The 18,038-nt window shown below is 37.9% G+C and overlaps 1 pseudogene; it reads right to left on the bottom strand.

Annotated features, from left to right (window-relative positions):
* Window positions 1-7,094: 7,094 nt before the first annotated feature.
* LOC122136838 lies at window positions 7,095-15,457 on the bottom strand (annotated as a pseudogene).
* Window positions 15,458-18,038: the final 2,581 nt, after the last annotated feature.

Here is an 18,038-nt window from a genome sequence, read left to right as displayed (position 1 = left end):
AGCAGCAGCGGCACGAGGCGCTACAGGCCTGCGGCTGTCGGTGTGTACCGTTGTGTGTGTGGTCTGTGTGTGTGTGTGTGTGTGTGTGTTGACGGCAGCCAGTAATGAATCGCTTTCCTCCCCACATGGTTGATGGAGAAGAGAAAAAAAAAAAAAAAAAACAACCGATTGCAAAAACGGGGATGCGCCCCCTGAGCCCCCAAACACAATATGATTATTGTACGCCAGTGTTCAATCCGTGACATGTGCAACCTCGTTCAGACCCAGAGATAACAAAAATACGATAAAATTGATCTATTAGTTATAATAAATTGCAAAAATTGTTTTTTTTTTGGTTCTTTTTTTTTATTATGTCTGATATCCATTACGATGGAAAGCCAAAACATCCAGAATATTATACATATGAATTTACTGTTAGAAAAAAAAAATCATAAATTTTATTAATTAACGATTATTTAATATGCTATTGTTATATACATACATATGGAACCCTGGACCACAAAACTAGTCATAAGGGTCAATTTTTTTTTATTAAAATGTATACATAATCTGAAAGCTGAATAAAAGCTTTCCATTGATGCATGGTTAAGGATAGGACAATATTTGGTAACTATAAAACTATTTGAAAATCTGGAATCTGAGGGTGCAAAAAATTTTAAATAAATCTAAATTATTGTGAAAATCACTTTGATGATTGTCCCAAATGAAGAACTTGGCATGCATATTACTAATCAAAAAAATAAGTTTTCGATATATTTAGGTATGAAATTTGCTAAATAATATCTTCATGGAAAATGAGCTCTTTACTTAATATCCTAATGAATTTTTGACAAAAGAAAAATCACTGATTTTGACCCATACAATGTATTTTTTTGGCTATTGCTACAAATAGACCTTTGCTACTTATTGACTTGTTTTGTGCTCCAGGGTCACAAATGTATTATAGTACAACACTAAATTATGCCATAATTACATGCAACGAACCTTAAACGAACCCTCATCCTTTAGTACGTTGCATATTGTTGATAAAAGAAGTGCTTCATTGTATAATTACACAATGCTAGACTTTAAATTAAGCGTAACCTAAAATCAACAAATTTAATTTGTACAGATTTTGAATTTCATTGTGGGATGAACATTAATTTAAAACATAACTGTTGATGCATATGGCATCTTAAGCAAAGAAAACAGATTATAGGCGCATACTTGGTTCCAATAACAAGGGTTGGCATCCGTCCTCGGGGTTCAAACCTGAAACCTTACAATGACCTGCTCATGGATTTTCATGTACTACTATACCACACACCACCTACAATGTTACATCACCAAACATAACACAAAGTTGAATGTCACTACATGATCACTGGTCAGACGTCGGTTGCTCTTACAGGCCTTTCATTAATTCCACAACTTTGGTCAGGCATGGTCTAAAGAAATCATTTTGGTGAAGATAGCACAAATTCTGTACGATGCATTCCTGAAACCATATTAATCAGTTTTGCAGCACTACCCTAAACACACCAGAGAAAGGTGATGCAAGTTAGAACATATAATAGGGTCTGAATGGGTTAAAGGCGAATCCTAAGATGCTAGAGAAAAGCAGCGGGTGGGTCAGGGTCAGATTGGACCAAAAGCAAAGGAGCAAAAAAAAGGCAGAAGATTACATTTAAGGTTGAGCAGCGTAGGTTCGGGGAAGGACAATCCTGTCACAGTCTTCCAGAAATCGGATCACAGGGTCCAGGAGGCTCTGTGAGACGGTCCACATGATGATGTTGAATTTATCCCAAGCGCTTGATCCCACAAAGCTGCACAGGTTTTGGATTGCCAAGCACCTGCCGGAAAATACAATAGTTATATATCTGTATATATATATATATATATATATATATCATATATATATAATAGATTATATATATACGATCTTAATATATATATAGATATATAATATAATAGATATATATATATATATATATCTATATATCGATATATATTGATATAATATATCTATATCTATATATATAGATATTATTTATATATATATTAATATATATCTACTATTATATATATCTCTATATATATATAGGATATCATATATATAGATATATATATATATATATATATCTCATATATATATATATAGAGATATATATAACAATGATAACGATCAATCGTATTGCAGTAATTCGCGTTCGTCTGTCCACATCCAGCTGTCCAGGAAGCGCATGCATCCCTAACTTACTATAAAAGACCCATCCGCGTCCATCTGGTCTTCACAAAGAGCTTTACTCGAGCTGAGGAGTCAGCAGATCAAAAGCTGCAGTAGGTCAGATACTGGCCACACTCAAACATTAGCCTTGCAAATGACTTATTTAAATGAAAGTGCAGGCTTAGCCCGCGGCGGAGAGCGGATCCCTGCACCAGCTGGAGGAGGAGAGAGGCAGGTATCCAGACAACCACTTTGGTCCCCGGCTCTGTCTCTCTACCCGCCTCGCTAGGATTAGACCAAACAAGTGGGGACCGGGGAAGGCAGGGGGAGGGGTGGATGGCTCACATTTGACTACAAAACCTGTGCAATCCTAAACCAAATGCCGAGAGCGACCTAATAATGGCGTTATTTGTATTTCGCCTGTATGCAAAGTAGAGACAGAGAGTCACGCTAGGTCTCGCGCTAGCGCTGTGTGCTACAACAAAGCAGAGAGCTCTCTGTGAGGGTGTGAGCGGAGGTGTTCTCTGTTTTGTTTTTTTATATAATTTAAATTCACCGGAGAATTAGTGCATAATATCACGGAAACGGGAAATGCCGGTTTATACTTACTGTTCATTGTCATCGCTCTCGGTTCAGAAATCGCGTCTGCTCGACAGGGCCCCCCGTCCTAAATGCGTTGAACAAGAGGTTAATTTTACTTTTAAATCTGCCACCGCGAGTCTTAGTAACTAACTGCTGATGGGCCAAACGAGAAGGACGCGACAGATTATTGCCCTTCAGTGATTGGCTTAAGCTTTGCTTGACAGTAACATTTGACACAATGGCGAGTAAAACAAAGTGACCTGATCGCGCGAGACCGCATTAACTATTTATGGCCCGACGTCCTTTTTGTTTATCTTTTATTGTTTCAGTAGTCCGTACTAAACAGAATTATGAATGTTCTGCTCAAATAATACGTATTGTTTGTCTAATACACGCAGGCAAGAGAGTAAGTTTAGTCTATGAGTTTAAAGTCACCATTAATTGAAACTCGACTGTTTCTTGTTTTTTTTATGGGATGTTGCAGTGTTTTTTACATTCATATGCTCTTCGTTATCTTTAATTACTTTTTTTTTAAAAAATAACTTAAGCAAATCCATCAAACATACTTTTGCTAAACGCTTTAGTCCCTGACTTGACAGAATGTGTTGTGCAACAAAAATCATGTGTCAGTGCATGTTTTACATAATAGCAGTTTAGTAGATTGTGGTTTTTTTTTAATATGCAATTTTCTATTGTCAGGCATGACGGGGAAAGGTGGTTAATACTACGCTCTCACCAGCTAAGTGTGCATGTGCCAAGTTTATTATTTTTTTTATTTAAAATACCAGTGTGGTATATGGTAAATTTCACTTTATACATCGGAGCCCATGGAGCCTAAAAATAAACTTGCCATATATTTATATATTTAATAATATATATATATATAATATATATATATATTATTATATATATTATAGTATAATATATATCTATTTAATTTATATTTAGGGATGGTGCTGGCTTTTTAAAACTGTCTCTATGGCATGCTTACGGAGATAGCATGTTTTTTATGTCCGTGATGATTTCTTGGTTCAGTGCTTGTACTATACAAGATTGCACAAAGAAATGGGTCCACTATGGATTCCCAACGTTAACATTCAACAGTGATAACTCTGTCTTTGCAACCATATGGGGACCATAGTGTTCAGCTTTTCACTGTATGTTCCCTTGTGTTCATCTTACTTCTGCTGTCTCGATAATCTGTATCATACAAATATACAGCTGCAGCTGTGATTAGATGTTGTTTACAGTGAAGACTGTCCTACCAAAATAAATCCTAGAGCAGCATCTTGGGTTTCCCAAATTGCATGTGGGGTGAGAATATATTTAGTGCGTGTTCAAAATACATTATCTGAAAACTATCCTGGTCTCGCTCACGGAATTTTAGATAAAATATTTTATTTTATTGCAATCTGTATAACCACTATTTTGGTGTCTGCAACGGCAATATGCATATGGAAATTTTTTATGCAAAATGCAGTTATAAAAAAGGTATCCTAGGATCCATTTGGGTTACTTTGGGGACTTTGGGAACATGAAAAAGCTGTGAGAATGTACTTAAACTCACAATGAACCTTGTGCAGATTTCTGATGTACATGTGGTTTTACAAATTTGAATGATACACACAAGCATTTGATTCATGAGGCCCTCGGTGTATATGTAACTACTTATATTTATAGTCATTAATAGATATTGTAAATACTAAACCTTAGTTATGTAACCTTTTAAATTACATAACTTTAAAGTCACGATGAAACGGAAGTAGCGACATTTCGGCAAAGTTTGTTTTCACCGGCAGGTCCAGATATGACATTTTGATTAAACATTACGAAACATGACAAAAAAAAAAAAATAATAATCATAATAATAAAAACCCACACAATAAAAATAACACCACGCGAAGATTTTAGAATTTTCATTTCATGCTGATTTTAAACACCCCTGGTTTCTCTAAAACTTATAAAGCAACCTCTTCAAATCTTTAGTAATTGAAATGCCATTGTTCTGTTCCCATACCTTCCAATGCAATTTTTATGATGACAGACCAATAAGAATGCAGAGGCAAGGTGTTCCAGGTGTCCTGTCTCTGTTAATGGTCTATTTAGCCACAATATCCATGTTCTCTCTTTTTCTTTCTTTTTTTTCTCTTAAAAACTTAAGTATTCTGGTTGGTGAACAGCAAAAAGTCCAAAAACATTTTTTATCATTTGAGTTCTAAAATTGCATATGTGAGACCAAATTCTAAAAGAAGAAGAAACAAAAAAGAGGAACTAACAAAAAACAGATAACAGAAAGTAATAAACCATATTAAAACACACTGTTCAATCATTTTATCAAAGGGCCATCCTAGATCCATTAACACGAATATTCAAGTTTTGAATTTCTTAAAAATTTCTAACATCTATCTTACGACTAAAAGAAATTCACCATTCACTTAAAATGTTGACTTTCTGCCTTGGCACGTCCGCTAAGACGGTAACAAACTCACTTCATTCTTCACTCCGCGTCACTATTTCTTGCTAGTTTTTTCTACCAACACAATAGCACAACTGGTCATATAAACACATCAACTTAAGAACACAAAATTTAAACCAAAAGCAAAAAAAAAGGGTCACAAAACATGGGCCTTTTTTTTTTGGGGTGGGCGAGGGGGAAATGAGAGGAAAAAAACGTTTCTATAATAAAATTAAATAGCAACAGCACATTTAAAAAACGTTTCTGAAATAAAACCTCTAATGCACTGCAATTGCAAATCCAAGGTGAAGGTCCATACATACACACAATGCATGAGAGAGGACATGTACTGATGAGCACTAACTGCCTTTGATACAAACCAATCGTGCCACTGCGCTCGTGTTGCCACCTGGTGGTAGGGAGGCAAAACGCGTACAGTACTGGGCATTTTTGAAGTAATTCAGCGTTCTTTTGTCAATAAACTCCCTAGAGTAGCACCACTCGCGAGCTTGCTCTCTGACACAAGTCCTACAGTGTCTACAGTCTAGTCCATATTGTAAATAGGGAACATCCGTGAGCTCTAGCAACACGTGTTGTGATACTTTATACAAAATGGAGGTCGGGGAGGTTTTTGGTGAGGTAATATTAGCTTCATACACAAACAGCAGCATTTTCCCAACAACTATCTAATATTTAACCATAAGCCACTGGGTAATACAATCCCGCATCTGAAGGAAAAAGAAAAAAGCAGATGGATTCAGCAGAGAGGAGCTGTCGGGCCCAGTGGAACGGAGGCTCACACACACACACACACACTTGACGTCATTCGACTGCGCCATTTACAGTTACACATTTTTGATAAATGATTGGGTTCAGTCCCTTATCAAACCAGCCCAGTGAAAATGAGGGCCGGTTGAGGTAATGAAAATCATATATATGAAAAAAAAAAAAAAACCACATTTTTTTTTTACAACACTGCCACATTCCCTAAACTCTCTGAAAACTCGCAGTTTTTCGAAAACACTCATGGACCAGATGGCTCGCTCATGGGCGCCATGAAACCCACGCACCTGGTCCGCCAAACACAAACACCGAACAAGATGGACAACGACGACAATAAATTAAAAAGAGAAAATAATACATATGTCCAATCTTTCTTCTTGCTACAGAGCCTCGCCCAATCAGGAGAGCCGGGATGCTGATAGCGCTCTTGTTTGTCCTCAGGGAGGGGGCGGGACCTTTGGGAAGATGCTTCAAGGTGGGACCGGCACAGTACCTGTCATCACGAGATGCCACCATCTCGCAAATCTCGAATGCATTTGCTCAGGGATCATTTGACAGGGTGCTTCATAAGAAAATGTTGAGAGGTTCCCCCCCACAAAGAGCAAAGAGCAAAGAAAAAAAACAATGAGAAAATTGAGTGATTTCGGACAGAAAGCATCTCAGGCTGAATGAGGAAGCAGTAACAACGTAAGAAGACTTAAGAAACTTTGGTTACCAGAAATTCTTTTCAGAATAGGAAAACCTACAGAACCCCAGACAGAAAAAGGGAAACACAGTGATTAAAAAAGTCTATAGGACAGAGTTTGGAGATACAGCGGCAGATTGAAGATTGGCCGCTTGGGGGCGAGGCGAGCTATGGACATCTCATTCTGTTAGTGAAACTCATGGTCAGGCGCCAGTCTCGTCATTTGCAATTAATCCAGATATACGTATTGCACAACATTGACGTTGGGCTCAATTACTCTATTCAACAAATCCATTTTCTTTTTACTTGTTGAAAATTCTATTTCCCAAAACCTCAAGCACACAAGTCAGTATAGAAAGTGTTTCTCAGCAGCATCAAAAGCATTATTCATCAGTGTCGTGTAAGTGGAATTCTTGGAAAAAAAAAAAAAGGTTTTTCTTAAACTTCCATGTCGAATTGGGCAATGAGTGCTGAGAGTTCATTTCAAAAGCATGTGATCTCATCTTCATCTCCAAAAGCATGCTTGCTCCTATGATCCACATCTTCCCAGAATCCACCTCATCCCTCATTCTCTCTTCTTTCCTTGATAACCTTTTTTTTTTTGTGAGGAATGCCAGGCTGTGGATCTGATCATAAAGTAAATAAAAACCAGAAAATAAATGGTTTTAACAAGATTTGTTTTTATGCCAACAGGATGTTGAATAAAGTCTGTATATTTTTTGTTTTTTTTTGCCACAAAAAAGTATTCTCGTAGCCTCAAAAAATTTAAGCTGAAGCATGATGTCCACATGGGACTATTTTAATGATGTCCTTTACTACCTTTCTGGCCTGACCGTAGTAGTTGCGCTTGCTGTCTATTGCAGGGTCAGGAAAGCTCTCGGATTTCCTCAAAAATATCTTTACTTTGTGTTCTGAAGATTTATTAAGGTCGTATGGTGTTTGGCGGGACATGAGGGTAATTAATAACAGAATTTTTTTTTTTTTTTTCATTTTTGGGTAAATCATCTCTTTAATAAACTATACCAAAAATTTTTTAAAAAAGTTTTAATAGAGACCAAACTGTCAAACATCACAACCATAAAATAAATATAATATATATTCATTCTTATTATTATATAAATACTATGTAACTGTATATTATGGCTATTGTCCATTGCGTGGTACAGTCTCAGGCTCGGTCTAGCTTGCTTTCCACTTTTTTTGCAGTTAGTATCGCTTCAAAAATGGGTGGATTTATATAAGTTGCCACCACCTCTACTGCTGTGGACAGTGTAACTGTGATAACCATGCGCAAAAAAAAAAAAAAAAAAAAACCAAGACAAAAGGAGGCCAGACTTTTAAAAAAAAGAATATTTTAAAGAAAGTTGTTTAAAGTGTGCGACCGATACGCGGTGGCTGTTGCTGACAAAGTTAAACTAGCGGGTTGTTAGGTGGCTTTTGGCGCAAATCCAACGATGCTAATAGAAAGAAAAAACGGTTATTCTTCTGACCAATTCAGCGATCTGCAAGTGCTAAGACCCTGCGGCAACCTCCCGCTCTCTCGTGACGCCAACAAGGAAGTGACTAAAAACTGCAGAAAACGCTACAGCCTGGCTCCAAAAGGGAAGTCAGTCCATAGACCACATGTTAAAATGCCCCAGTTTACCGCAGGAAAAAAAAAAAACGTTGACAGCCGGGTGCAAAAAATTATTTTGGTCTATATAGCTAATTTTGCCCTTCATGACAACTGTAATGACGGAGGTGATTTTTTTTATAACTCATTCATTTAAATTTTATTAAGCCTTAAAGTTCTGAATAATTAATGGGGCGTGGCCACGTGAGTGACAGGTGGATTGCTGCTGCAACACCACTGCCATCGAGCTAGGTGGGCGTGGCTTCAGCAACCACCTCCCGTCTTTTTGTCCATTGTCTATTATCTGGGAGTGATGCGCTGCCAAGATGGCGACGACCTGCTCCGCCCACTTTAAGCTTCAAAAACACTCTTCAGAAAACTACGGGTGACGTCACGGGCATAACGTCCATGTTTTTATACAGTCTATGGTTAAGACGTCACATTTTAGTATCGGTTTTGCAGCTCGCTTGGAAACTCAACCGAGGGTGGTACCGCGATTTAAGTGTGCCGTAACGCACTGTACACCATGCAGAAAAGTGTCAAAAGTGAACATACAAAGCCTGCACCATGGAGTGGGAAAAGTGCCATTATATGCAGTACATAAATTAGAGTAAATGAAATGCTACATACAAATAAACACAACAACTTCTATTTTATCCATTTCACATTTGTTAACAAATATGAAAAGAGACAATGGCTTATGTGGTTTTCATTTATGAATAAGACTGGGAAATTATCGCTCCACTTCACATTGTCACATGAAACTTCAGCTTTGTTTGAGATGCATGCAACATCGTCTCAGACTGACAGATAAAATAAATGGGGAATTTTCTGAATTTTGAGCAATTTGTTTACTGCTTTGTTACACAGTTGTTAATATTAATTATAATTCAAATGGCATTTTTTTTTTTTTTTTTATTTTTGACCAAAATTGTATTGTTGATCATTGTTGAGAGGGGCCCCTTTTGATTCATTTTAAAAAAAGGGCAGGGGCGACAGCCCTGTGTCATTTTTAATTTTGAGTGCATATACTGAAAAAAAGAGACGAGTTGTGAAAAAAAACACTTGTTCTTATACTCACCTGATGAAGGTTTTGAGCTAAAAGGCTGCACTCTGGGGATTGATGCACAAAGGCACCTCGTTTGCCTTTGCTGGTGCTCTGTATAAAACGATGGATGAGCTCTGAGACGAAGAGAGAAAAAAGGTCATCAAAATAGGTCATTCATGTCAAAAGATGATGGAGATTTACCTCGTAACAAAAGCGCCAGAGTGAGTCACCTTTGCCCTGCCAGACGGAGCGTCCAGTGCCTGCTCTGCTCATAGTTGTGGCTGAAAGGTCGATCCTTGAAGCGGCTCAAAGTCTCGGGTGCTACACCCTTCCGGCTCGGCACAGAGTAACAGCACTTCCACATGCAGGTTGTGGTACCGCAGACGACCACTCATCCAAATTACGGGGATGAGACAGAGAAGCGTCACTGCTGCGACCAATGCGCTAGCCTATTGATGGAGACAACACACACAAACCATTACCTGAAGAAGAAGAAACTGAAGTCATTTTCACCTCAAAATAATACCAAAAAAATAAGAAAACGTGCAATACTTCATGAACAAAGACACATTAAATTGACCAAAAGTGACAGTTAAGCCACTTGAATGGTTTACAAACTTATATTTCTTTTTTCACATGAATGTTGTTCTTTTGAACGAGATTTACAAAGGAAATATCTACGCACTGAAAATGAATCACAGTTTCACAAAACACAAGGAATGATTTAGCACAAGTGCAACTCATTTTTCAACAGTGATCAAGTACCAATAATTGTCGTTCAACAGCAAAATCATCATATTAGAATGGATTGCCTACTATCAATCCTAAATTTTTATGTGATAATCCACCGTAATTTTTCAATACTATTTAGGGCACGATATGGGAGTGGATTACAACTATATTGACAAGAAAGGAGGAAAACTGAGGGGTGCAAAAAACAAAAATCTACATATTGTGAAAATCGCACCTTTAAATTTGTCCAAATTAAGTTCTTAGCATGCATATTACTAATCAAAAATTAAGTTTTAATATATTACCATAGGTAATACAAAATATCTTCATGGAACATGATCTTTACCTAATATCCAAAATAATTTTTTGCATTAAATAAAAATCTGTAATTTAGACCCATACAATTTTGTATTTTTGCTATTGCTACAAATATACCCCATCGACTTAAGACTGGTTTTGTGCTCCAGGGTCACATATTTACTTTAACAACGTGCTTTATATGTAAATGTTATGAATTACAAATACAAATACAGTGTGTATACAGCCTCAAAATAACTATTATTTTAAGTATAGGCCATAAATAAATCACACAAAAACGTAAGCCAAAATGCAGGCAGTTATTGTGATCTAGAAACTTCACACTCACTGGATCAAAAACTAGCATGCGGCACAAAAGATGAACAGCTTCATGTGTTGCTCCATCTGAGAGCATGTACAGAACAGACAGTGAGGGCTAAGAGAGAGAAAGCACAAATAAAAGTTAGGATATTGTATTTGATTTGAGGACGGATTTGTGCATTACATCTTTATGGATTAATAAATCATTGTAAAGGAGGGTACTGAACTGGTTTGTGGGGTCCTCTAAGAATGTGCGCTCGTGCTCCTTCACACGCGGATGCCATGGCAGAAAGAGGAGGAGTCCCGAGGAGATCAGTGATCAGATCCAACTGAGAGAAAGAAAGAGGAGAAACACTTTACTACACTATTTCTTAAAATCAAATTAATTAAAAAGCCTTCATTTTCAGCAAGATTAGAGTTTATATTAAAAAAAATTAATCCTTTAATATATAGTAGCAGTACATAAACTTTTGAGGTCGGTATGACTTTCTTAATGTTTTTTGAAAGAAGGCTCTTATGTTCACCAAAGCTGTATTTATTTGATCTAAAAACCAAAAACATATTTTGAAATATGTTTACAATTTGAAATAACTATTTTTAAATGTTATTTATTCCCGTGATGGTAAAGCTTAATTTTCATTATTTCATTACTAATTTTCATTATCTCATTATTTAATTACTCCAGTCTTCAGTGTCACATGATCCTTCAGAAATCATCCTAATATGCTGATTTGGTGTTCAAGAAACATTTTTTAATCAATGTTGAAAACAGCGGTGCTGCTTTTGTTTCTGTAAATGGGATCCCCCCCCAGATTTCTTTAATAAACAGCCCCCTTTTTAAACTTTTGAACGGTAGTGTACATTATTACCTGTTGTATGGGGCTCTGAGCCTGGAAGAGAATACGTCTGCCCAGCAACTCTGCGAAGATGCAGCCTACAGACCATACGTCTATAGATGAAGTGTAATGCTGGCATCCCATCAGAACCTCTGGAGCACGGTAATACTGCGTCACCACCTCCTGGGTCATGTGACGAGAAGGATCCGGCTCCTCCACCCGCGCCAGGCCAAAGTCACAAATCTAAACGAGAAGGAAAAGTGACATCTCGCTCTGCCATTATTATTTGACTGAGCACATTTGATGTGCACATTACCTTCAGCAGACAGTTGCTGTTGACCAGCAGGTTCCCTGGTTTGATGTCTCTGTGCAGAATGCCTGCAGAGTGCAGGTACTTCAGGCCTGCGAGAAACAGAAAGAGGACATCTCATAAAGGACACTGACATAAAGGAAGAACATATCACACAACAAAACACCAACAGTGCTAATTAGGAAATTAATACTTCCTGTGCTTGCTAAAACCAACACCTGTGTGATACTTTGCCTCCACTAGTTCATGTCATAAGATGAAGCTGAAAGGCAGGCACACAAAACAAAATAAAAGGAAATATCTAAAGGATCACCAGGGCTTTTTTAGTAAGAATAAACATAGTATTTTTAATCAATAGATTAGATATATTATTTAATATAGGCGCCATATATTAATATATTTACATAACTATAATATTAATATATATACACCACACTGCACGCTGAAGCCGCGTGTGGTACGGTGGATGGCTTTTAATAGCGTGGACAAGCACCAATGAATCAATCTCATCTACGGGTACAATTACTCTTGCTCTCCACTAAGAGTGTGGCAACATTAGCACAGCATTTTATGTACATTCATTGCATGATATCAGATTTTGGTATTCAAAACATTTCATAAGTATGACTCCATTAATATTATCATCCCTACTCCAGATTCATTATAAACACAGCCTCAGCTAAAAGCTTCACCGGACTCGCCCAGCAACAAGAGGAAAAATTGCCCCAAACAAGATTAACAGTTCACTGGGATTTTGCTAACAAATTTTATTTTCAGAACATAAGATTAAAGCTTCTCGGGATGATTACAAGGTCAAAGATAATCCCATTCTGCAATACAGGCACATAACACTCAAACTTTCATCTGTCCTGATTAAATACTCCAGATTCCCAAAATTAAAAAAAGAAAAGAAAAATGTAATCCAAAAGTGACATATGCCCATGTGAACTCACCCCTGAGTATCTGGTAGAGGAACACCTTGATGTGATCGGTGGTGAGAGGCTGAGGGGAAACGATGACTTTATGTAGGTCACTCTGCATGAGCTCGGTGATCACGTATCTACAGACCCAGTTAAGACAACAACTGACCTGCAGAACACCTACAGCCACAATAACAACTTCTACTAGATGCTAGTGGGCTGCAAAATGATTAATCGCATTCAAAATAAGAGTTTATGTTTACATACTATATGTGTTTGTACTGTGTATATTTATTGTTTATTTGTATTTAAAATAAAAGTTGATGTTATTTTTAAAATATTTGTATGTATATTTATCCAACCACGCCCCCTGGATCTTGTGTTCTGCAGCGAGGACCAAAGCAGCGGCGAGTCGTGCTCCTTCACACCGGAGTTCACGGTACATCAAATACAGGTGCGCTGCGCATCCACTGAGATGAACTGACATATCACAGATCGCTTGATGGCGAGTGAAACTTAAGTGCTCAGTCAGAGTGTTCGGTGAATGAAAATATATCTCTGCTAAACTTATACTAGCCTCCGTGTAAAATCTGAGAATTTATTTATTATTATATGTAGAGGGATGCATATAGTATGTAAACTAGTGCTGTCAAATGATTAATCACATTCAAAATAAAAGTTTTTATTTATGTAATATGTGTGTGTGTGCTGTGTATATTTATTATGTAAATATAAACATACAGTGTACATTTTGAAAATATTTACATGTATATATTTATATTATATATAAATATTTTATAAATAAATGGGCCGTTATACATGTATGTGTGTATTTACATGTACGTAAATACACAATAATATACATAATAAATATACATAAATACTTTTCTTGCATTATGCACTTCCTAACACAGCTACTTGCCTAGCTAATTTACTCGCCAAAGCTAATTTTCAATTGTATTTGACGCTTGGCAGGGTGTTACTTTTGAACGTTGGATGCAAACCAGGACATTCATATTTACTCAAATACTAGCCTGTGCTGTGTAAAATTAATATTATAAAGACGAAGTTCTAAATTTGAGTCCCTGCAGAACAGCAAATCCACATATATGCAAGTTACATCTAATATACACCAATTTGCTAAACCATCTGCCACATGATATATACCGCCAAACACCCACGGAAACAAATCAACCATCTAAAGGGACAGTTCAGCTAAAAAATAAAAATTCTGTCATCATTTACTTCACCTTTCAAGCTGTTTCAAACTCTGTATGAGTGTTTTTCTTTCTTGCTGAACACAAAAGATGATATTATTTTGAAAAATGTGGGTAACCTAACAGTTGCCGGAAACCATTGACTTCCATTATACTTTTTTCCCATAATATGGAAGTCAAAGGCTGTCAGCAGCTGTTTGTTTCCCAACGTTCTCCAAAATATCTTCTTTTGTGTTCAGCAGAAAAAAAAGAAGCTCACACAGGTTTAGGAACAACTTCTCTTTCAGATCAACACAGAAGAAGACAATCCACTGAAGACATACTGATGCATCATCAGGGGTCATATGGGTTACCATTGTGCTTCTTTCTGTGGTTTTTTTAACATCAGCTTTGGGGGGTCCTGTACACTTGCATTATATGGACTAAAAAAAAAGATTTTTTTTTTTTTTAAATCTTTGCTTTCAACTGAAAAGTCATTAATCTGGGATGGCATGAGTACAAATAAATAATGAGAGAATTTTCATTTTTGAGTGGACCATCCCTTTGAATCCCTTTAGTACTGAGGCATGAAGAGAATAAAAAGGTGAAGCATGAGTCTGAAGGATACATCTCCTCAAAGCAGTCGATTTGTGGAGGTTGGAGAATGTCCAGGGCTGACAGCACCTACCAAAGCAAATTCCCATCATTTACAAAAAAAAACATGCAATCAAGTTCCAAAACTGAAAACACACACAATGTCTTCTTTCACAATAATCCCATTTCTCTTTTTTATGGCTACCCACGCAGTTGCAGCTTCCCTTCCCCACCCGCAAAACTTACATTGTCATGTTTAAAGAAACACAGCATCCGGGAGTTCCCTTGAACACATCGCTTGCAGGAGACCAGGTTCTGGAAGACATTCGCATTTTCTCTTCAGAGCCACCTTTACTGCCATCCCGAGGGTCCCACACAGACCTAATCAATGCAAAAAAGGATAGCCAGAGTATGTAATATAACACCACTGCCAAAACTTTGGGGGTTTCATCAAAATTGTAATGAAACTTTTTTAAATACACTGAAAAAAAGAATTTTTAAATTGTAAACATATTTTACATCATAAATCAGTGTGCCAAAGATGACAGCGGGACTTACCAGACCACCCCAAATGCACCATAACCGATGGGCCGATCAGGCTCCATTTTCTTGTGCATGGGACTTTGGTACCTCACTTGCTGGGTTACTGTGAGGTTGCGGGATGGCTGCCCCTCCGCCTGCGCGCTGCCCCCGAGAGACGCCGGGTGTGCTGGGGAGTCCCAGCGGGTGCGTTGGGTCCGGTCGGATTTGGTGTTGCGCTGAGACCCGTTGAGTAGTGTGCCGGTCGTGGTGTTGACACAAAAAATACTTGTGGCCTAACTCTGATCCAGGGAACAAGTTACCACCACACTGTTGGCCGAGAGGATCCATGGAAAGCCATCTTGCATGATAAACACAGGTGAGGAATTATCATTAAAGCGACTGTCCACCAATTCTCTGTCAGCATCTGAAGAATGCTTATAACCAGACAGCTTCAGTTCTCATTGATCTCATGGTATTTTTGGTCCACACAATGGACGTCAATGGGAACTGAAACGGTTTAGTTACCAGCACACAGTAACATATACATTAAATTGTTTTCCACAGAAAAAAAAAGAAAGCCATACAGATCTGGAGTGACATGAGGGCGAGTAAAGTATGACAGATTTTTCCCTTTAAGAGAACTATCCCTTTAAATTGATTACCTGTAGTCCAAAAGTATCTATAAACACAAATTTCTAAATTATGAGACCAAACTATGTACCTAACTGACAGAAAAATCCCTGGCAAAGGTACTAGCCAAAGCTAATTTTCACTCTAGGTATATGGCGCTTGGCAAGGTTTTAATTCTGGACCCTGGATGCAAACCAGGACATTAAAGAATAAATTGATAAGCTGCAAAACAGTTTCATAACATGCTAAACTTGAGGATGTACTTCAGAGTACAGAAAATTCCCACTAAATTGTAACAATGGAACACAAAAAGAGATAAAACAGGCATCATCCATTGAAAATCTTTTCACATTCTGTTGAAAACCCATGAATTTCAATTAAATGCCATTCATCACTTTGTAACATCAGTTCTCATGTGTGTGTGTGTATTGGCAACCTAACCCAAGTCTGAATATGCAGAAGTGAAATGATAATCAAAATCTGCATTGCAGCTCTTGTATGAAATATGTCTTTATTTTGCTTGCTCTCATACAGTTATCACATGACTTCAGAATGTTGGGGAGAAATATCTTTTGACATTTTTGGGGGTTTAAAAATTGTGGTCACATTAAAGCTTTACATAACACGTTATATATTATATGTTATTATATATTATATGTTTAAATGCATGTATCATATAAATGTAACTATTCCTTTCAACTATGTTGTGTGAATAACATGCACTATGGTAAATTGTTAAGGTGAAGACTTCCTCAACAGTTAACCAGTCCAAAAAGAATTAGGTATAAATAAATAACAAAATATTGAACCTGAACATATAGATAAATATTAGGAAATACAAACAAGTTGTAGAGCCAGTGCTCACTTCCTGCAGCCGCATTGCAACAGTGCAGCTCACTCAGAAACATTTCTAGACCAAATGCACGCCAAAGGTTTGATGCACTTTTAATCATGTGTGCTCCGGTCGGTGGTCTGACAGATCGTTTTCTCGGCAACATCAGTGCGTGAAAAGCCTGCAAAACTTTGCGCTGGAAACACGTCTGGGAGATTCACATCAGTCCCGTTCCTCATCTTTGTTCACTTGAAGCTGCTCTTTCCTCCTATAAAACCCGAGCTAACAAGCTAAGCTACCCTTGCTGCACTCACTGCAAGGTTAATATTTATAAGCCGCCGGTAGCCCTTCCACATACCACAGCAGCCCGTAGCCTTCAATCCTTCACATTTTTTTTGTTTAGCCTGATAGAATTGTAAGCCAAGTTAACTCTATTAATCATGCATCTAACGCGACCTCACCAGCTGTTCCTCCGGCTAGCTAGCTAATTTAATCTGCCCCTGCGACCTATATATGATAAGCTTATATGCACAAATGGTCTATTTCAAAGCGAAAATAATAACAAAGTGGAATAGAAGTCCAACCTTAACGCACAAAACAAACAGAAACGCGAGCTGTAAATTTTGGACAAAGGCCGATAATGTCGTTTTGTTGGCTGCAGATGTTTAGCAAGTTAGCTTTAGCACCGTGGCTAACCTCTCGGAGCGGACGGCGGCGGGCCTCAGATCAGCATGACGGACGCGTGCGGATCACCCCGGCGCTCTCCGCGCATTCTGCCCGCTTTAGAGGCTTCTGCTGCAGCTGACTCCACACCTGAGCGGTCTCGCCGTGTTCCTCTCTCTCTGGTCTGGAAATCAGCTGTTGGAAATAGCGGCGGAGAGGGAGAAGGAGGAGTTGGAGAAAGAGAGAGGGGAAGGAGTGAAAGGGAGGACTCTGGTGTGTGGGGAGGGAGGACCACCGGTGTAAGCAATGCGAGGGACGCGGTTTAACCGATCGTGCTGCTGCTCTAATTATACACCCACTCACCCCGCTTTACAGCAACAGGGTGCAGGTTACGGAACCTGAAACTTTTTCTTTAAAAAAAAGATAAATGAAAACAGGTGCATCACCTTCAGGAAATATTAGTTTTAAGTTGTTTACTAGAATCTGAGACTATAAAATTGTGTGATGCACAATTATCATCTATCGTTAATTTTGTGTTCATTTTTTTTTAACAGCAGTTAACCAGGCCGTGGGCGTAGTAACAGAAGTTTTGAAAAGGTTGGAGCTTGATGAATTGCATTAATACAAAAATTGTGTGTAGAAAGCTGAGAGTTTGAAACAATATTTTGCTATCTGGTGCCCCCTTATTATAGTCACCCACGGTGTTGGACTGGAGATGTGTGTAATGGCATGTTATTACATACACACAGCACATCACACACACTATACATCGTGCTTCTGCAAGTAAATTAGAATGTCGTGGGAAAAGTTAATA

Source organism: Cyprinus carpio, chromosome B3 (assembly GCF_018340385.1).
Source record: "Cyprinus carpio isolate SPL01 chromosome B3, ASM1834038v1, whole genome shotgun sequence".
NCBI lineage: Eukaryota > Metazoa > Chordata > Actinopteri > Cypriniformes > Cyprinidae > Cyprinus > Cyprinus carpio.
This window is presented reverse-complemented; position numbering and strand designations above follow the sequence as displayed.